General features: G+C 35.3%; 1 protein-coding gene across 11 annotated transcripts in view; it reads right to left on the reverse strand.

Annotated features, from left to right (window-relative positions):
* Positions 1-23,561, reverse strand: part of LOC141930165 (RNA binding protein fox-1 homolog 1) — a 920,114-nt gene that overhangs the window by 523,762 nt on the left and 372,791 nt on the right. For 3 of the 11 annotated variants that reach the window (XM_074840607.1, XM_074840615.1, XM_074840626.1), the window contains exon 3: positions 5,392-5,436. The exons of 7 other annotated variants lie outside the window; for them this stretch is intronic. The gene's annotated coding sequence lies outside the window, so the exon portion shown is untranslated. Of the gene's footprint in view, positions 1-5,391; positions 5,437-9,258; positions 9,290-23,561 lie in introns of those variants that run through there. One more of the 11 variants, XM_074840629.1, reaches the window with a different exon arrangement.

A 23,561-nucleotide genomic window follows, 5' to 3' on the forward strand; every position in this document is an offset into this window, starting at 1 on the left:
AAAACTATCATACCTAAGTAACACGCACAACTCAAGTCTGAAATATGCCTACATTAGTATGACCTTACAGAGCTCTGAATATTCTTGGGACACCTTTTCTCATTAAAAATAAAAGCTGTTGAATATTTCCAGTATTTGAAACCATAACATCCACTATATTTGTTTTCCCTTCCTTACCCTCTTTGGCATAGACTGATGCTCTTTGTGAGAGACCCCAAACAATCATACCAGAAATTAACTCATAACTTGTACTGTCACAACCGTTCAAGATATTAACAGTTTAGGTTAGCTTTTCTGCATGTGATAGCACACACGATTTCTAGTGAGAGTTACATCCTATGTACAGAAAAGGGGTGGTCTTCTCCCTTCAGAAGGCTGCAGACTATGGATTAGGAGATGTGCACAAACCCATGCTAGACCGGAAAGAATGGAAATTTGAGGTCCATATGCACTGCTGTTTCAACAGAATGCAATATTCAGAGTTGAAACACTCATATAGGAGCAAAAGCTTCAAGAATTACTCTAAAAAGAGGTATGAATTCATCAGAGAGTATTGAAAACCAGATGTTAAAAAGCATGCTTTTACAATACAAAAGCCTATCTTCTAATATTCCATCATATTTTCAGGAAAAAGTGCATTGATTGCAAAACCATTCATTTAATGGTGTTACAGTTTGCTCTTGTCCATTAAAGCTACATGAGCAAAATAACATCAGAAAGAAAACCTCTGAAGTAGATAAACATTGCATATACATTGTAGAATAAAACCCACAACATTCAATTGAAGTGCTTCTGTATGACCATAGCATTCTATATTTCTCATCTCTTAGGTTGAAAATAGAGTTTAAACATCAATTCCCCAAGCTGCAGCATGTTTTTCAGCTCATGCAAAACCAATAAAATGTTTTAACATCCAAAATCAGCTTCTATTTTATCAGTCCAAAACTAGGGCATTCTCAATTATCTCTCTGCCATCTTCTTTTTTTTTTTTTTTCCATCTGCTGCCTAAATTTATACTAGTAGTAACTCCACTATACTCAGCAGACATGTAGTGGTGAATTTTGTAGAACATACACATGAAAAATATAATTTCATGCAAATAAAAGAAATAAAGTTATATACTCATTTCACTCATACTGCTATATACCTAGGAGAAATTAATTTCTACCAAAGATGCTGAACAGCCATGACAACTAGTGTAAAACCTAATTATCTAAATTCCCATATATATTTTACTGGAAATATACTTGGTATTTCCCTAAGGACCAGATTAAGGTATGGTCACACCGCACTCAGAAATTGTGGGATGGGTTCATAAACTGTTAAAACTGTGATCATAAGAAGCATACTTGCATTTTTCTGAATGCCTGACGCGCTTTCACAATTGGGGTATTGTGAAGTTAAGTAGAAGGATATCAGATAGAGGCTTGCAGTTTACAGGACCACAAGGTGCAAACTGAGGAGGGAATAGGACATAACTTTTACCACTCAAAGTAATCAGTCTCATTCAAATGAAGGGAAAACAGACAAGAGGCTGCTTCTTTGTTACATTTCCTTTTGAAACCCTGATTGACCACAAGACCCAAAAAGAAAGAGTCACACTCTGGATCACTCGTTTTTCAGATCAAGAGTATGTCACAGGCTTTGCTGGAGCTGCAGTGTTATCAAAAGCACAATTACATTTATACATACAGACATAATGCTTTTTAAGAGAAATTTCTGGCAGCGCAGAAACATGACCGTGTAAAATATTTAATATTCATTCATGCGAAAGTTGAGGTTTAGAAAATTTTTTTAACAGTATTTTAGCGAATTAGAAAGAAGGCCAAAATAAAAACTAGTTAAAAGATTTTACAACTCCTACAGCTCAGAGGAGCAGTTACCTGTTGGTTATTATAACGGGAAATCTCTCAATTTATTGATCGTTGCATCAGAGTTTCAGAAGAGTATTAGACGGATGAGTCAGAAGATTTAATTTGAAATACCTTTAACCAAGTGACAAATACCGTTATTGATGACCATATTGATAGATTCTCTATGAACTTACGACTTGAAAAAAACAGAATAATTTCCTGTCTACAAACAAGGCACCTGAGCAATCACCCAAAACTACTTAAACTTTCAAAGCTACAAAGTTCTTAATGCTTGAAACTTTTATGTTCAGCTGGAAAAAACTGTGTTTGCTACCAGTAAACAGGATGAACTTCTCATTTCAACAAAGACACTACAAATCATAAACTGAAGTTTGTTACGAAAACTTGATCTTGTTATAAGATTTTTACAACTGAACATACATCAATACATTTCATGATTCATGTTAAGTAAACATAATGAAGTTCATTCAGGTAGTGCAACTTCAAAGCTAGAATGGTTGTACATTTTTGGAGATACATGTTTAGCTAAAGCAATGAACACTGGATTTTGTTCTTTACTTCCCTGCCTACTAATGAGCAACAGTATTAACTATTTATATATTTACAAAAGAAATCAGGGCCTTACACATATATAAACATGTATGTTAAAATCAGAGCTCAAACTTGTTACAAGCCCATGCAAATGACCAGTCAATGAAATCAATGAGATTGAATCCAGATGCAGAAATTTGTCTCCAGAACCAATATTGAAGGAATGGGGCTTTGAACAATACTGAAAACTTTTCCTCTGCATGCTCCCAAATGATAACTGAGCCCTTTTCCCTTTAAGTTCCCAGTCTTGTGACAGATGGAAAGAACTGCAAGGCAAGCACTGTGGGTTCTGTGCCCTGCATGCGCTCAAATGAGACAAGCATACAAAACATAAACCAGATAACAATAGGAATCCAATCTCAAATGGTTTTTGCATATTGCTGATAGTCAATTTGTACATTTATTTTCTGAACTAAGTATTTGCAATAGATATATTTAACCAGCTTTGTATACATGATTATTAATGACTTTTATCACTGTTAACATTTCACCAAAACTTTATCTACGTGCTTGTCAGCCAAACATTGTTCTCTTATTCTGGCCTTTGACCCTGTAGCTCTAATTATTTGACATTTTCCAATTCATTACAGGTAAAATTCACTACTGTATGTAAGACATAATACATATGGACCTTTGAGGAAACTGAATCAGTTTTTCACATCATTACAGACACAGATCCAAATTTAACCTCGTTTCACCAGGGTGAAACTTTCCGTAGAACGTTAATTGCCCGAGTGGTGAATGGTCTCTGCTCCCACACCGAGGTAAGCTTCATTCCTAAAGCACAGCACCAAAGTGTACGTTACATTTTTTACCACATTTCTTACAGCTACAAAACATTCTGAATTTCGTTTGTGAAGACCAGGAAACATCTGAAATAAGTGTTTTTATCTGAGAAATATCACAAATTTCCTGTTAACTTAATGCTTTTCCTAGTGCCTAGTAATGGAAAAAGTACTCAGAACTTTTGACTTCCTACTACACATCTCTGGTTTTTAACTCAAAAACATTTCTAAGACCTCTTGGAACTTGCTGCGTACTTCTCATACATAATTTTGGGTGCAGATAGTAAAAAAATAAACCATGATGTAACACCTATGACAAGTTTTTGCTACAGAGATAGCTTGATCAAAACTGTACAAAATCAGACAGGAAGTTTGGAGGTCAGGTTGCACCATAAACATACTGTAGACTATTAGGTAAATCTACCATAATATCTATTTGCATAGAATTAGCATTACTAATTACTAAAATTCACATTTAGATTTTTCCCCAAAAGATCAGCCTCACTAGCTGTTCCATGGATTAACAGTGATGCAAGCACGAAAGCACACTGTAACTATGCAGGGTCTGCCACTGCCAGATTACATAAATATTAACTGAATTTGGGTACAAATAGCAAAAACCACCCAGTACAGTGTAATTGTATATTTTAATTTATTCCAGTTGTGTTATAGTGCTTTCAGAATTCTGAGAAGCTTCCAGGAGAGCACTGAGAAATATGTCTAGCACTTACTTCAGAGCAGTTGTGCAGCTCATATACACTAATGACAATAAGGTATCCACCTCTAGCTGGAATCATCAATCTGAGCCACTGAAGAAAAACAGGAAAGATTTTGGGCATATCTTTGTTTCACCATGAATCCCAGCATAGGGAGAGCCACAAGATAGCTCTGACCAAACCAATGTATCCTCCTGACGTAACATAGCACCACAAGGAGACAGTAATTAGTGTCTGAAATTGTTCCTTTAAGACGAGACTGCACCTGAACTAGTTAGCCCTCCTCTCCCTACAGTTTATGATCTCAGGCACGGTGCTGCTCTGATGCACCTGTGCTCCAGAAACAGCTCTGTTCCTTCCAGTCAGAGATCTCTTGCATCATATCCTGTTGTGTTAGGTAGATGAGCCCACAGGCTCCAACACATGTAAGGCAATTGTTTTCCAAAGTAGGACTGGACAGCTTTGGGCTATTGGAATTTGTATTAAGAGAGGAAGTTAATTCAATGTTAAAGACACTTCCTAAAATTCACATAAAACACAATGTACGTGTGCTGCTCAAAATGCCATATGTAGAACTAGAGGATAATTTAGATTAGAAGGATCTCTGCAGATCACTGAGCCCATCCAGCACCTCCCTCTCCCCCAGATCAAAGCAGGGTCAGCTTCAAAGCCAAATTTCTCTGCGGTTATATACCAGCAGAACATTTTCCAGAACTTTCAGAATAATTTTTTAGTCTTGAGAGGCAACATATAACTGTTGAGCTGCTTGAGAGCTATCAGGCAGATCAAATGTAGCTTGTGTTCTAGGACCATTATGAGCCAGGACATGTAATACCACCTATATCACATTGTAGACTATGTGGGTGTGCTGTCGTATGGGCAGCTGGACAATTAAGGCCTCAGATGCAAGGGAACCAGCAGACGTTACCAAGGAGTGTGTTGTCTGAACACACTCAGCCCTTCCCCATCATGCAACAAGTGTGGTTAAGACTCTGGAGGAACTGCTATCATCTCTCACCTCTCTGAGTTACCTGAGGCATGTCCTGTCAACCTAACGGATGACAGTTTAAGTATGTAATTAGATAAGGAAGTTCAGCAATCACTGGACTCAAGGATGAACATCTAGGTTTAGAATCAGCTCCTGCCACTCCTTCCTCCTTAGACCCAGTGTCACAGAACGGACACTGAAGGATAACTAAACTTCTACTCTGGAAATCAAACATTTGCTAATACAAAGTTATCATCCAGAGCCTCTGTTTTGGGAAACTGTTAGGATACAAAATAATTCTGAAACCATTCCCTTTTCCCTTTTATGGATCTTTATAGAGGAATTGAATCTCTTAGGATCTATCCAGAAGGATTATGACTTTGTCTTGGGACTTTAAAGCAAGATTTTGTTTCATTTGCTACTATTTTCTATCTTACTTGATAGCTGCATTATCCATGTTTCATGAGTGCTACATTTTCATCCTGTAGGGAAAAAAAAAAACAGAACACTTCTGTAGAGAGCTGAGCTAGTGTCTCTTAAGTACAGCATTTAATGCAACTACGTTTAACTAAATGCATTTGTCCTTTGTTTTATTTTATTCTCCTACTTCCACAACAGTTAGAAAATTGTGAAGATTCTTTTAAACAATGCTCTTCACTAAGTTATGTCCAAACACCATGTAAGCACGTGGCTAAATGAGCAAAACGTGCTCTGCACACATTAAGACACACATTAGTTATATTTACCACAAAAAAAGAAGGCAACAGCCTGCAAATACAGGCATACAACATTAATAAACATTAATACCATGCCCACAACTATTTAGTGGCAATGTTAACAGAGCAAAAGTCCGTCTATAAAGTAAAACTAAATTACATACAAAAGGTTTCACCCAGGCATACATTCCAGATTAAAATTTCAGTGCATGAACATATTGGACAACCAGCGGGTCAGGCTGTGTAATCACATGAGCTTAGTTTCTTAAGGAACTAGACTAAAACAGGAAAAACAAATATAAGCAGACAATTCATGAAGATGACTGTTGGGTTCTGATTATTTCTGAGATTCTCTCCTACTTCTTCTTTAAATTGTAACATAAATCTCAAAGAAGAAAATGTATTCTGACTTCAGAAATTATTTCTAGTCTGGAATGTAATTCTATAAATATGTAAGTATGACACAAGATATTCCAGGGTAGACAATGACAGCTGTAGCCAGCTCTGACATAATTTTGTCTTGATTTACCCAGGATATGAATAATCACTACAGATATATAAAGGGAAAAAAGCTCAGAAGTAACTATAGTTTCAGAAGCAGCTTAAAAATCCTACTTTAGTTTGTGAAGAGTTGGGTGAGGGTGGCCATCCTCTATTATATAAAGCTATTCTGCTATACATTCTAACTGAAAATTGGTTGTTTAATTTATCACAAAGGACTCCCTTTGCTTCTCCCAAAGGCTCAAAATCAACCATCAATTTCTAAACATTTCTATTAAATAAATTATTTCTTTTCCATGAAATAGTAATTGCCTATTTCCCCATAATTTAAGACTGAAGTTTTCTGCATTTGAAAGTACTTGATATTTTATATGTGGAATACTTTTCACAGGCAGTTTCCTGTGCATCACTTCAAAGCTGATTTTTCCTGTAAAACTGGAAAAAGTGTTAAAAAAAGAAAAGGCCTGCATGATGACCTTTTCCCTTTATTTGCTATTCTATTAACATGTTGGCAATGGACATTCAATCACAAGTTTATTATTTGCACTGTATGCTTTTTTGCATTAACTTTCCACTTTTTAATTAAAGCAGGGAAAACTTTGATGGTAAACTGCAGTATCCATGTAGTATTAAACTTTAGTTGTTATTAAAGTGGTTGCTCAGAAGAGAGATAATCGTTTATATCAACTAATTTTTCCTTACAGCTGTGGAGATCAAACTATTAGGATTAGAATGAATTATCATTCCAATTAAATTTACCTTTACACATGTCTTTGTTTAGGACATGTTTAAGGATCAAGTATGACTTGTGTTTCTTTATTTCACAGTAAATGCTTAGGAAACTATGACCACTTCTTGCTACTTCATCCTGTATGTCAAAAGAGGTTTTCTGGCACCTCTTATGCTAAAAGACTGGGTTCCTCCAGAACCAAAGGCTGAGATTCACCATAGATGACACATTAGTGTGGGAAATTAACGGCTGCTCTACCACTATGAAACATAGGAAAACATTCAGGAGAGAAACTGTTAAGTTCTCTTTCTTGGATAGACATCTCTGGTCTAAGACACCTGCGTAACCACAGCCACACTCAAACATTTCAATAGAAAGTATTATATATCAAGCTGCAGTCCAAGCCCTTCTTTTGTTAAGAAGAGCACTTATCAGAGGAAAACTACAATATTTTCTATTACTCATTCACACAGAAAAACTTAGTACAATTTTACACTCTGATTTAATTAATCCAAGTGAATAGGTACAGTAAGATAGGGTTAGTTTTCCTGCCTAGTTTAAAAGTGGTCCCCACACCCAGCCAGTATTTTTCTTTCCAAAGGAAGCTGAAACTGAAATTACATATACCTGGGGTTTTCTTCTTGCGCTATTATGCTGTTTTCCATGATGTAATTACATTATGGCATTGAAAGCAGTTCAGTTTTGCACAGGTATTACCATTTTTATTAACCAAAGTAACAATGGGTATATATCATCTACAATTAGACCCCGTAAGTGTTTAACTAAATACCTCAGAAATTTTGGAAATTAAACCAGCAACAAGCAACTATTATTTACTGACATGTTTTAATAAAGTTAGAGCCCTCTGTGTTTTATCTTCTGAAGTTATTTTACTCTAGCCACTTCAAGTGGTGTAAAATTATTGACTAAGACACATAGTCTTATTGTCACTCTGAGTAGTGGTTCTTCATCTCATGATTAATGGGCAGCTCCATGCATTGGGTAATTTAAAAATGCAGAAACTTTGCAAGCAAATTAATGGCCTTCAGAAATCTCAGCTAAATTGCACAAATACAGATTTAGCAGTAATGAAGTTATACCGTAAACAAAACAGCACAAAAGTTAGAACAAATTTAACATTTATTCACCATCTGTACTAGGAAATTTATTTATAAATATTTCAGCAATATTAATTTTCTACAGATTGCACTCTTGAAATGTCTTCTAACAAACATCTGAACTTTATTTTCTCTGTTGGTATAAAAATCATTATTGTTCCACCATAACTGTTTTTCAAACATTTTCTAAAACACTGGTTGCAAGCAACTACCATAACTACAGGCCACATATATTCCCTTCCCATATGAAAAACAGACTTAGGTATATAGGAGCATACAACCAGCAAACTGTAAAATCAGTAACAAAACCCAAGAAATTCCACTAGAAAAATTCTTTAAAAGTAAGCACTTTACAGTAAAAGTTCCTAAATCATTTCTATTGTTACACTACCTACGGACTGATTATTTCATGAAGCCCCAAATGACAGAAGGAACATAATCAAATTAAGTCTGTGTCAGGGTCACAATCTCACTTATATTTGCTATAATCCAGTAAAGTATCATAATCCTTACTGTGAAAAGAACTTATCAAGGAGAATATTTTTCAAAGTTCTAAGTTTACTTAAGAATCTTTTACTTATGTACATGCAGCCTCCTCAGCAAATCATTTCAGCAGATTTTATGTCTCTATTTTTTTAATACCTATCTTTACGATCACAGATACCATCAGCAAAAAAGGGAATCCAAATTACATAGTGAGGAGAAAATAGTCCCTGTTCTATATTTGAAAGATTAAAATTGAATTGCAAAAAAGTAGCTTAATATTTGCAGATGTTTATGTTTCTACAACAAAAAGAACAATTTATAAAATCTATCCCATGAGCCATATGCAATTTGTATTGATTTTACTTTCATAAAGTTGTTACCTTTTTATGATGATTTATAAGTAGATGAGTTAAGTATTTTAATATATCTATCTGTAAATATCTATCCAGACCACCAGCTATAGGCAAGACAACAAAGCAGCTTTTTCTGTTTTACAGTAATAAAATACACAGAAATGCCACCTTTTTGTTACTCCTTAGTTGCTACGCTTTCAGCTATTGTTAAGAGTACAGCTAGAAAGGGCTCTGTATACAGTCGGATATAAACACATTTTAAAACGAGCAAATATAACAGTGCAGTCCACATAGACACACTCATCTATTTCTAATGTACACAAAAAGGCTTTTAGAATGTATACAACACAAATAGTCAAACACCAATATGTATTTTTTACTTCTGAAGTTTTTAACATACCTATATACTCTATGGTACTGGTGGGCTGATCATATTTTCTCTAGCCTGCTGTTCTTTTTCATCTTAGTATATAGCTGCTGCATCAAGAGCCAAAGACAAGACATTTTATTCAGGGTCAGGCCTAAGAATACATTAAAAACTTGTCCTGTAAACAAAAATTACATGCTTCTGATCACTTGCATAAGACTGATCAGTAGAAAATGGACAGGTAAGGCACAGAATAACATTTAAACATTTACTGGATTTTAAAGGTATGGTCACCAAGAGCTGGACTGAGGTATTTCTGTATGAAATAGCAATAAAAAAAGTCTTCAGTGGAGATGTATACCATTTTATCTGCCCAAGTAAATTCAAGTTCTCGAGAAACAGCATGCTATACCCTACTGTCAGAATTGACAAAGACAAGGAAAAATCTATCACAATTTCCTTTTAGGATGCTCTGATTATTTTATATGGAAAATATTTCCTCGAATTCTCCAGGTCAAATATTTCTGAAACATAGAATCTCCTTATTACCCTTTTTAAAAATGGGTGTGATATTCCTTTTTCTCCAGTCACTGGCACTTCTCCTGACTGCCATGACTTTTCAAATATGATGGAGAGTGGCTTAGCAACTACATCTGTCAATTCCCTCAGGACCCTGGGATGCATTTCTTCAGGTCCACTGGACTTGTGTTGGTTCAGGTTCCTCATGTGGCATTGAATCTGATCTTCTCCTACAGTGGATAGAATTTGTTCACCCAGTCCCTGCCTTGAGGTTCAGGGACTTCAGAGATGTGGGGAAAGTGACTGTCAGTGAAAATTGAGGCAAAAACACCGTTGAGCACCTCAGACTTCTCTATATCGATGGTCACTAGATTTCCTGACTTATTTATTGGGGGGGTGAGGGATATACATTTTCTTTAATCTTCCTTTTCTGATCAATGTACCTGTAGAAGCCCTTCTTACTGTTCTTCAAACTCCTTGCCTAATCCCAAACTGCAACTGTGCCTTAGATTTCCTGATCCCATCCCTACGCATGCCAGAAACATCCCTATATTCTTCCCAGGATAAATGTCCCTTTCTTACACTTCAGTTCAACCAGGAGGTCCTTACTAGGCCATGCCGGTCTCCTGCCTTCCCAGTCTGAGTTCTTACACATGGGAATCCAGAGCTCTCGTGCTGCAAGAAAAATGTCTTTAAATAGCTGCCAACTCTCTTCTGTTCCTTTATACCTGAGGGCCGTTCCCAGAGGGTCCCGTCCTGATCTTGAGATTAAAAAAACCAAAAGAGTCTGTAAAGTCAAGAATCCAGATGCAGCCAGCCAGTGTCATCTTGAAGAGTTCTGCTAAACTACAGCTAAAGCCAAAGTGCTTTAGTTCATTACTTTCCAATGTAATAGACCATGCTGAAGCATGTAATCCATTCCCTAAATTGAAGTTGATAGGTGCATTTGCCGAGATCTGGTGACACTTATGCTCGTGTTAAAGCATAGAAATAGTCCCACTGAAGGGAAAGTGTGACTGAAACACTAATCTAAGGCTTAACCAACACTTGCTATGCACATAAAACTAGGGTTTACTGTGTTCCCTTTTCATTTGCCTTTCATTCCACTGAACGGCCTGAATTTCATCTTGTATAGTACTCCCTGGTTGTATCTCTCCTCCTACTCAAGATATGTAGGAATAGGTTAGTGAGTTATGACTGGTTCAATCTCTATGAAGCTCCAGAAAGAGCCTGACGATGAAGGTATTCTATTACTACAGAGCTGATAACTTTCAGTTTAATGCAACTAACCGAATTACTTTTATATCAATTTTAGAATTTTATCAATTTCAAGAAATGAAGCAAATTCTAGTTATTCAAACCAACATTGCAAACCTGATATACATAAGGAATTTACTTTCACTGTTTTAAAACAACTACAAAGAGAAATGTGCAGGCTTTTTGTTCTTTTATTTATTGAATTATTTTTAATGTGTAGACTTTCAAAAGATAGAAATATGACAAATAGAGCTCAGTTAGTGAACCTTCAATCTTTTTATTTAACTGATCTTCAAACCTTTTGCATAGATAATATTTTTCAACTTGTGCCTGGTTGTTGCCAAGCACTGCTATTTTGGTTCCCACTTTACTAGGAATCATTATTACTTACTGTATTTCTGCACCAATGGCTACCACTTAAATGACCTCATACAGACTACATACATGTAGACCCCATACTACCTTATGTCCTTAAGACATACTTAAATACAAACCTAAACTTTAATCAGAACATTGATATAAAAAAAAAAAAAAGCAGTCCTGAATGTGGTAAATACAATGTTACATTTATTGCTGAGTGACCAAATTAAAACAGATACCTCTACAATATAGCATGCCTTTGCTACCAAAATAAAAGTACATTTATAAATAAAAAGGTTAATTTCATACTACTAGTCATCTTTGGTACCAAGAAAAACAGAAATTAACCTTTATCATAGTCTAGAGTATCATATGATAGAGGGTACAGTTTAACTTGTAACCAGCCCAACAGACAGCTTTACTACATATAAGTACAACATGGGACTCTGATCCTATAGAGATTTATGGCCTTGCCTACGTATATTCAGAGTCTTCTATCATTAATACCATTCACAGATAGGTGTTTGGTCGGTAAAGCAGCAGACTCAGACCAGCAGAACTTACATAAAATACTTTCTGCCAAGAACATTATTTTTAATTGAGATTTAAATAATTGACTCAAGTGAAGGCTTTTTGTTTTCATTACTTGCAAATCTGATTCTGCTCAATAAAAAAAAGGGTTGGGCAGGAAGATTCACTCTGATCTTTGCCAGGTTTCATAATAAATCACCATCCCTTGGCAATCATTTTCCTGAGTCAAGCTAGTATTCTCCAAGTCAGTTGTGTTTTCTAGCCTTTCATAACATAAAATTAAAACAATAGAAATTATTGATTAATGACAAGAATATATATGGCCAGCTCCATTGTTTAATAAAGAAAAAAAAATCCATATATTAAAAAAATGGATTTGGTTCAGCATCCATAAATGTAAAAATGTGTATGCTTTAGTATTCTCTCAGGAATTTCTGTTTAACCCTCTAATGTATATTGTAGTCAGCATTTTTGATTGAAGTTCTACCACGGTTTGTGTGTTAAACAGAGATGTCATTATTCAAGAAGATGAAAAGTCATAAAGCATAATGCAATTCTGTACTGTCACAAAAGGGGCAATAACCAATAGTGTGAACTTAGGTGAATGACTTTCTGCTAAAATATAATTTCCTTAAAGTGAAATACATCACAGGAACAAAATTCCCTTATAAAACACCTGATAATTTATGAGTCAAAAGGACTGACCATATTAGCCAAGTTATACAGATAACAACACAAAACATTGGCAATCAGAGCTGAATCTTACAAAGATCATAATATTGCTACAATGCTCAGCAGTCTGGCATTAGAAGGAGCTGAAGTACATTCTTTCCACAACAGAGTGATATTTCACACAAATACAGATTTCAGTAGTTGAAATGAAAAGTAGCACCCACATTTGGCAATGCAACATTAACACTGATGTACACGAGAACCTCAATAATAGTTACGGAGTAAACTACAGGCAAGTTTTGCTCGTGATTTTCAGTCTAAAAATTTGATTTTGCCCTAAACCAAATTCAGAGATGGATTTATTGATTAAGGAAAACAATTGTTCCAGCTTTTGTGATTCTGTTCCACTATCATCAACCTGAGCAAAACCTGGTAACAAATATTGTTATATGACTGAATAATTATATTCCCATCTGAGGTAGTGCCGTTCAGGTAAGGAACTGCATCGGTCCCTTCGTCTTCAATAAAGACAAATATGTTCATACACTGGGTCTGGCTGGGATGGGGTTAATTTTCTCTATAGCAGCCGGTAAGCGCCTGTGTTTTAGACTGGTGACCAGTACAGTGTTAATAACACACCAGTGTTTTAGCTATTGCTGAACGGTGCCAGCACAGCATCCAGGCTTCCTGTTTCTCACTCTGCCCCCACAGTGAGCAGGGCAGGCGTGGACAAGAGGCTGGGAGGGGACACAGCCAGGACAGCTGACCCCAGCTGATGCAAGGGATATTCCATGCCACATAGCATCACGCTCAGCAAGAAAAGCGCCGTAGTCTTTCCAAAGTAGCCATTCCTTGGGCACTGGCTGGGGACTCCCCACCAGCAGGTAGGAGGGGAGTGACTGCCTTTGCATCACTCGTTTTTTCCTCCTTTTTCTTTCCTTTATTATACTGTCTTTATCTCGCCCTGTGACCTTTTCTCACTTTTGCTCCACTGAGGTAGAATGAGTGAGCAGCTGGTGGGTACTCACTTGCTGAACAGGGTCAGGCTACCACAGTTTAAAACAAAGACTTTTCAGATGAAAGACCAGTTACATCACTCTGTGAAGTACAAGTATTAAAGGATGTCTGAAAAGAAAGGGATTCCTAAGACTGTTTTATTACCTAGTTTACAGATACACAATAATTGCAGTTCTGCAATTCAGATATCTGTAGACGTTAAAACCAGGACTGAAAGTATATCTAAATTCTAATGGGAATAAACATGCATGAAAGGACTTAATGAAAGATTTAAACACTTCAAAACGAAAATAAGCCAAATAATTCCAGGACATTCATTGACTCACTGTTAAAAAACTTTAAATGTAAAAAATATTTACATATACGCAGCTATGTAGGCAATACACAATATTAGTTTCAAACTATACATTTCAAAATCATTAGTCCATAAAGCCACTCCATAATGAAATGTGATTGAGAAGAGCCTTTATCCCACACAAAGTCCAGATGACTCTGGGAAGCATCAATAAATATAACTCCTATTCTAGCATGGAAAGTCATTTCACTAACACTTGCCTTGTTTACGTGGAAAGTAGTTGTGAGAACCAATGAAATCAATACTTTGTTTCAAACACAGGCAAGCAAGTTAAATCCCAAGATTTAAAATACATCTCCCTAAAGAATCAATGAAAAATAGCTTTTTTCTGGCTGTTTTCTGAAGTGCTGTCCCAACAAGAGCAAATCAAGAAAGAATATTTCTTAATAAAGGATACCTGACAACATTCTCAAGACCATGCCCAAACCAGATACCACGGCTCTGATAAGGAGTCTAAAAATTTGCCTGACCCAGTGTATTTGTCAATATTCTCTGCAAAAAGTGCTTCACTTTCTTACAGTTGCCTCCTCATTAAAGATCCCCTCATGGGAACTCAGACCAGTATCTTTATTCAAGCAGAGATCAGTTTTTGCACCCTTTTCAGACTGTCTTGAATTTCTGCCAACACAGCAATATTTAGCCAACTAATTTAATATTACTGATTAATGCAAAAAGCCTATAGCTCTAAATCCTTTTCATGTATCTAGTGTTAACACTTGACAGGAATACTAGAAGCAGTAGAGCTAGTATAAAAAGGTAATGTATATGGGTAGATATTTTCAGGTTTTCTCATGAATAATTGGTATTTTAGATCAGCTATTTAGCCAGTTTTCTCCCAGAACATGGCAGATTACAACTGTACCCAGTTAGGTCCTCCTCCAGTTTAAAAGGGATGTTGTAAAACTGAAGAAGGTCCAGCAGATGGCTACCATGGTGCTAAAGCACATGATCTCTGAGGAGAGGTAGACAGAACAGGCTTGCACAGTCTGGCAAAGAATAGGCTGAGGTATCCTAACTCTAGCCTACAATTACTTGAAGAGTAGTTGCAAAATGACAGAGCCAAACTCTTCTCAGCAGCGTAAGGTAACATAACAAACTCCAGTTTGGTAGGTCAAGTTTGGACACGATGAAAAAGCTTTTCACCAGGTGGGTAGTATACCATAGAGATTATATGAGTGCCATCTTTGGAGGTTTTCAAGACTTTGCTAGACAAATCCATGACTGACCTGATTTAGTGGTGGCATTAGTGCCCATCTGAGTGGAAGATTAGACTTGATCACCTCCAGAGGTTCCACTGAGTCAATTCTTTTATAACCGTGTGATAACATGTAAGAATTCATCCAGGATTCATCCAGGCACACTAACACATCAATTCTGAAACTGAAAAGGACTTGCTGTAGATGCCTCTTGTAAAAAGGCCTAGCTTCTAAGAATGGGGAAGCAATTTTAATAGATATTTCCTATATTAAGAACCAGAAGAGTGTTTTAAACAACTGTAAGTGGGTACAGATTGAATTATACTCCCTGAAGTACAACAGGGAATACAATCTAATCTCCCTAGGTCAATAACGTATTGTGCTAGTAAATCTAGTTTATTTTTTACTCTACTCTTACCATTTTCATCGATTATTTTCATCACTTTATCCATATAAATATGCTAGGTCACCTAGAAAACCTGATTACTGTAGTTAAAATTATCTAATGAAAAACAAACTAAGTATTTATGCTTGCAGAGAAAGAAACCCATCAATTTTCACAGAAACTTTCAATAGTCTGCCCTGTAAAAGGTTGTCAAGAAAATTACCTAAATAAATCAAATGCATTAATTTGTAACTCTGAATGAAATACATTTGGAGGATTATGTTTTTCTCCTTTGAGTTTGAAAGATAGTAGGAGAAAACTTTGCTTTGGTTTCAAAGTACTTAAGCGATGTCACTCCTGCAGTAATTGCTGGAATGCATGCCCTGGTAACCTGAATGCTGAGGAAGAAGTAACTGAGATCAGCAGAGGAGAGAGGGCTCTTGAGGATTCCTTCTCCCTAATTATTCCACTGAAGGTGACTTCCTTACAGATATAGAACAGGAAAGAGCAAAACCAGAATTATAGTGAGTCATGTGGTTTAAGAGGTGCTAACATTAATTTCCTTCATCAAACCTAAGTACTGTAGAAAAGCTCCTGGTGATCATTGCAAATCAGATTTTTATTCTAGTAAATTCTTATGCTTATCATTGCTTTCTGCAGCCAGGAAAACTTTGCCACCATTCTTCTGTACCTTCATCCTGTTAAACCCCTTTAAAATGGCAGGCAGTAGAGACTTTATAGCCATGAAGCAACCGAGAACTGCTAGCTCCTCATGAGTCAAAAGAACGGACTGGATGGATAGTTGCCAGATTAGTTAAATACAACCTAGCTAAGCTTACATCTTTTTTCTGTATGTCCACGATAGAGGATAATCTGAGGAATTAAAAAGCCTAATATACTTACTATTGAAGACCAAGAAGAGAAAAAAATCTCCTCCATTACTCATGGTCTCTGTGATATTATTGGAAACAAAGCAGAATATGGATTTATGTTTTTTCTCCAGAACTGATAAGCAGCAAAACATTCAATTTAGTCTCAAATTGTATTAAGTCAGATGTCTGTTTTCGGAACATCTATCCATAGCTACAGAATCCTTATTATACACTTACCTACTGGTTTCAATTAAAAGAGAAAAATATTTAAGACTGAAATTATGATAGCAAAAAGTAATCTCAAGCAACCCATGGCATAATTTAGCAAAATTACAAGTTTAGTAGTTGGCTATAAGCCATATTAAAAATAGGTATATTTTTAAAATCTAATGACATGTTTACACATTACCTGTTTAAAATAATTAGCAACTGAAACAATGACCATATGTGGTCATTAGGATAATGATATTTAATGGATATGCAAATTTCCTCACAATGAAACCTGAGTATCTGTGAGGAAGCAACATAATTACAACACATGGAACAAACTGAACAGCACCATTAAGAATTTAAACCAGTAATATTTCAAATAAGAAAATAGGAATAATTCAATTTTGTAAGTTTTAGAATAGCATAGGTTTATTAAGAGAAGTATTGTCACAGAAATAGAAAGGTTATCTTTAAAATCTAATTTTGGTGAAGTCCATGTTCACACATTTGTAACAAACGATGTATCAGACTACCCCCAGACAGCACAACCAATGTAACATATGCGGCAGCAATTGTGAAACCTGGTATTTACACAGAACAGAAACTAATATACTTGGTCCTTTCCCTTTTTCAAAACATATTTACTAGTTAACAGTCCCCCTTTCCTGGACTCGTAACCCTCTTGTTGTAAATGGTAGGTGGCAATATGCTGACTTATGTCAGCACTGAAATTTGGCACCATGCTTCATTAGCTGGCCAACAAAGCAATTCAGGAGTGTTATTGAATCATATACCATTCTTAGTATTCTCTTTTTCTCATTTTTATTTCATTGTGTGATTTTTTATTTTTTTTTTTACCATCTTATTTCTCAGGAGAGAGAAAAATGCTTTGTATCCTATTTTTAAAACTATCCCCAGCAGCAATACCAATACTAGTATTTTTACAGACTGTCTTCTCCCATCCACAAATTCTAATAATACCCCATAGAAACTAATTTAAGTTTTACATTCAATGTAATATCTTACATGAACAGTATTGCTAAAAAGAGAGAATTATTATTCTTCTGTGTATTTAATTACTTTCAGTTCATTTTTTTATGTATGCCTTCCTTCGTGCTGAATAGTATTTTCTGTTTTATTCAGTTTACTGTCTTACCACATACAATATTTCCCATCAGTAATTCAATTGATCAGGAATTGATCAGATCTAGAGAGCAGTACCATACTGTCTTTCAGAATTATAGATTTACTTCTAATTAAGCCAATAGGAGCTTTCATCAACATAATATTCATATTGCCATATTGAACATAATTTGGTCTTTAGCACACTTACTCAAAAGCACTAAAAATAGTCAGCTGGTGTCAGAAAAAGGACATTTTAAAGGATGAAATAACTGAAGATATTACTAGAAAGTCAGTATTCATCTATGTTTATTGTAAGGTAAGATTTATCTTTCCTAGTCCACACTGAGATTTTAATTGTCTGAAGTGCAGTAATAAAATATTGAAAAACTGTGTCATGTTTCTCTCAGATCGGGTCACTGAGAAACATCCAGACTCAGAATGCTCACATACACTGGCATAAACATAAATGAGAACAAAGCTGAGTCAAATGTGTAGTTTAATGCGTTGAGTCGTACTGAAAACCACTAGCTAATGGTAATTGTACTTTACTGACAGGTAGAAGTTGTTACTGGTGGTGCAAACTGTCTTGTCCAGATTGCAACTTTGCTAAGAGGAAAGGAGACCTATTTCCTCATTGCTCCATGAGGAACAAGAATACCGTATTATTCTTGACAGATGGAGTGAGAGCCTACCTGGCAAAATGAACTCCCATAAGTCAGTACTAATCTGGCTTGTACTTCATGTTTAGGGACATTGTTTATCTGAGAACACACATTAAAAAAATGCTGACTATGCCTTTCGAATGAGAAATCAAGCCTTCATGTATATATTCCTTAGGGAACATAAATATTTACAGAACAGTTTGCTACAACACTTCATGACAAGTTTTCTCATGAGAAGTTTTCTATCTTCATCATGCCATGTTAAAATTTTGGTATTTTGCATGGCCAAGAAGTTGTCCAAAGGACTGTAACACTGTTCCTCAAAAAGGCGCTTCAGAGGCCAAAAGACAGCAGTTTTCTTTATAACATGTTGATAATCCCTTCTAGGAATACTTTTATCATCAATAACAATGAAACAACTGAATTACTTGTGAACTGCCAATGCAAATATTGCTGACCTCCAAATTTAAAGAAGTTTAGCATGCATACGTATTGTTTCACAAAACTTACTTTTCTCACATTCATTCCTTTAAGTATATTTGGATTTTAATGAATTACATGGAGAGTAAAGGTAGAACTAAAACATTCATCACATGCTTCCATCAATGAAAACAAACCGGTAGGTCTCAAATTCATGTGGGTCTTTGGGTACTATTATTTATTTTGAACACAACCACGAAAATAACTGAGTGTTGGAGCATCAAACTTTCAAAACTTGATTTGAACTCAAGTTTGGTTCACCATCCCTACATTTCCATCTGAAAGCTACAGAAAGAAAAGTGGTTTTGGCAAAACTGGGAGAGAAAAGTTAATTCTAAGCAAAGAGCATCTAGTAGAATGAAATAAAAATTTAAAAAAAAAAACAAACCACAAACAACACAAAACACAAAGTATTACTGGATAAGTATCTTGTAAAAAAAAAAAAAAAATATCTGAAGAAAAAAAACCTCCAAAGCCGTTGAAAATGCCTGGTAAAAATTACATCACACTTCTGCAGAAGTAGAATCTGAAGCACCAAAAAAGCAGTACTATCTGGCCAAAGACAAAGCAGGACCAGAAAGGGATATCAAGTGTCCAAAAAAATAGTCTATTAAGCTAATAGGCCACGCTTCTTTCCATACATATATGTAAAAAAATCACATGCAATCTGTAGCCACCAAAGACAGGGCAGTGCTTTTTTTTCATCTCTGCCACAACACCCAAAACATTCAGCTGTTAACATTTAGTTAAGACAGAATGGTACTGCTAATATGATTCTACTGAAGTAATGTACATTATATTACAGTAACAGGTGAGCACCTAACATCTAAGAATTCCGATAGCATTCTTAGGAGACAGTAGAATATATGTATTAACACTGAAACATTAAAGTCCAGGGGGCGATCTTAAATTGCTATCAGGAAATATTACTTTACCTCCGAATGAATTCTACTGATACCACGAATGAATTTTAGTATGCTTAAAAGTTACAAAAACTATTGCAAGGATTGATGAGATAAACATGTATGTGTATCCCTTTGTGTATTTTTTAAATAAGTCTATATATTTCATATATCACAACCATGCATCTTTCCGTCAGCATTGCAACATAAAAGACCCCCTGCCTCTGTCCAATAGTAAATGAAAATCAAAAGGAAATCTTTATCAGTTACACCCATTAACTTCAAGAAAGTATTATATACCATTATACTTTGAATTTCCAAATGGACAACAACATTAAATGTCCAGAAACATATCTATGCTTTCTGAATTACTTTCATTTGATCCAGATGCGAAGGGAGAGCCAAGAAACAACTTCAGCTCACCATTAGGGGTTTTTTTATACATAAAACATTTCTCCGAGACGAGAAATCTATTTCCATTTCCACGAAAGCTTCTGTTTATGCCTCAAAACAGTTTGTTAACATATTCATTATAGAAAGTATCATCTCCATTCTACAAGTAAGATCCTGAAACTGATCTGTTTGAAATTGTTCACACATAAGGAACTAACTCTACAAGAGATGGTCCATTTAAAACCAGAACAAAACAACAACAAAAAACCCCACACGTTGCCAACTTAAACTTATGTTATGCAGATAGAAGGGTGCCAAAGCATTTTAAAGATGCTACAGAAGCAGGTGAATTCTTAATAATTACGGTATGTTTTTACAAAGCTGTGTTTTTATATTCACAATTTAATCTCCTTCAGGAGTTTCCACCAATAGACTAAACAGCCATGCATTCTTCTTTCAGCAGTTTCCTTAATCTTGATTTAACCTAGTGGACAAGGTTTGGGCCAACTCCTTGTTACGGACATGCATGAATATGCCAGAAATGCTGTGTTTGGGTCATACCCCACAGACAAGAAACCTAACAGACTTTCTGTCACTGAGCCAATCCTGAAGCTGTTCTTTAAAACATAAAATTTTCACTAGAAATTGTGCATGTCTGACATGCCAGATGCTGGTCCCTAAACTAACTGAAGCGACAAAACATATAATGAAAGCAGACAACAGCAGCACCTATAACAATATGCACCCCAAAAATGTTTGCACTTGTTTTTTTGAAAAAAAAGTCAACGTTCTTAATTTTTAGTCAGGCTCTTTTCTTTTAATTCAGTGTGTAGGGATGGAATTTTCATGAATAGGATTTTATACATCAGGAATTAAAAAGAAGGCATTATGTCCCTTTAAAAGTATGTCATTTATTTGTAATTATATCTTATTAAATAGTAATATATTTTTAATAATAAGAAGAGTAAATACACAGATGGTAAACAGCAGGAACTCCTAAATAACACAGACCACAGCTTAAAATGCTTGTGAAATCCTTGCTTCAACATTCAGTTTCTTCAAGAATAGTTCACACTAAATAAGTCATTGGAAACAGTGTATGTCTTAGCTCTTTTAAACTGTAATATTTCCATGCACCAGCTGTCTTCATAAGCATTTGTAAAGACATTCAACATGTCACCATGTCCGAACACCATGAGTTCCCTGGCACAGGTCTTTCATAGAGAGTCAAGCTGCTAAAAATCACACGACAGTATTTAAATTAAAATGCCCTCACAAACTGTGAAAAAGTATGAAAAACATTTCACTCATATCAGTGATATTCTTAATAATGAGAAAAAGGGACAGCAACGTAATTCAGCAGGTCATTCAGATATGTTTATATAAAGCTATGTAAACATTTGATTATTACAATGAGCGAATTGAATTCTGTGGCATTACACAAACCATCAGAATTCTATGTAGACACTATATGCAAGACATTATTAGACTAGAGGTGGCTAGTCTGCTGCTTCCTCCTCCTTGCCTCTCCCTAATGCAGTGAAACCAATGTGAGTTAGCACTATTATCTCCACCTCCTGAGCAATTAACTTACATCATTGTTCTAGCCCCTAGTTCTAATTTATACTTAATGAAAAGAAAGTGTCAGAACCCACAGGCACACCTGAGTAAATACAGTGACATGTAGCACATTCTTAGTGGCGATACTTGTGTGACATTTTATAGACATATATTGAAATAGGTTCATGCAACAGAAAGAAAAGGGTTACAATCATGCAGAAACAGCTAATGGTTTCACTTCAAAAACAAATTTGGAACTCCAATCTCATATTAATATAAATTTCTGAATTATAAGTAAAATATTTATAATACTACAAATTAAAATAAATTGAATTGTGTTTCCAAGCTGCTGTCTCAGTTTAATTTTTTATTGGCCTTCTCTTTTAAGCTATTTTATGAGATCTTCCTTCCATAATGCAACTAGGACATGCATATATTTAAATTGTATTCCCATCTTGATAAATTTCTTATTTTACTTATGCAGAAATGACAAGATTTATCCCATAGGTTATGAGTAAAAACATATATTTATATTGGTTTTATAGGGATCTCTTCTGAATCTCAAGCACTGATATTGTTGCTTTTACTAAAATCCTTTACTAAAATCGGGTTTTTGGAAAGCTAACTCTGCAGGTCTTTTTTTTAATTATTATTATTTAATGGATTAAAGCCAGTTTAGTGCAACATGTGATCCAGTCAGTCCTCCTCCAAGGAACATACTTGGTGCAAAAAGTGAAAATTAAACCTGAAGGCTTGGGTACAAGGTGCAAAATGCAAAGCTCCCCTTGTGTTTTCTCATCATCTTCAACTTCCTTGTTAAAAATTTATCAAACCTACCAGTTATGAATATCAAGAACTATCAAAATGCATGAGATTAAAACATCAAGGTTCACAGCTTTAAGAAACTGTCAGCCCGAGAAACTGGATTTCTTTTTCCTGAATAACATGTGAATTTTCCATTATACTACACTATTTTTTATCTGAGAGGAATACAAAACAGATGTTCAAGGTCTAGAGGAATGTGTATCACAAAATAGCCCACAGAAGCTTCTATAACAAAAGTCTAGGCTTCTTTTTTATTTATTTCCTACACTAATTGTGTAGGCTTTTAGCAGCCTGTAGCTGTTACATTTTCTCTCAGGCTGAAGGCTTTTTCCTTGAGACCCTAGCTGAAAGACATTTGTAATTCACAAACCCTACTGCTAGTCTCATTACAAGTAGAGGAATGCCCTCAGTGACATATAGAGATAGTTCTAACTTAAAGCTTGTATGTAAGAGAAAAATTCTAATGTAAAATTTTTAAATATATTTTTATATATACATATATATACACTGAGAGATACACATGTATATGCACTATACATCTAATGCGTGCCTATGTATATTATACATTTGTATATATACACTTTATTTTTAAGAAACAATTCTAAAAGTTATTTAGGCATTACTTCATACAGTATTAGGACACATTAATTTTAACTGACAAACTTAGTTTCCCTTGAAACTACTTACATAACACATCCAGATTACACGCTGGAGCTAAAAATATCAAATCTAGCCAGTTATTTGTTTGGATATACCACAGATACTTTCAAAGATGCTTTCTTAGATACTGGAGAGCAATACAGCTGTGTTAGCTGTACTATTGTACTGACAAAACTATTCTGAAAACCAATCCTGCAAGCAGTTTGTTCAATGTAATTGAAAGGAGCTCTGCTCTAGCTTATATTGTGCAAACCAAATGTGTCTCAAATCACTTTCTGAAAATGAAATTAAAGCTGTCTGAACCATTTAGGCCTTACCCTTTCGAGTGGAGAAATGCCACTATACCATGAAATGT

This window comes from Strix aluco, chromosome 15 (genome assembly GCF_031877795.1).
Source record: "Strix aluco isolate bStrAlu1 chromosome 15, bStrAlu1.hap1, whole genome shotgun sequence".
Classification (NCBI taxonomy): domain Eukaryota; kingdom Metazoa; phylum Chordata; class Aves; order Strigiformes; family Strigidae; genus Strix; species Strix aluco.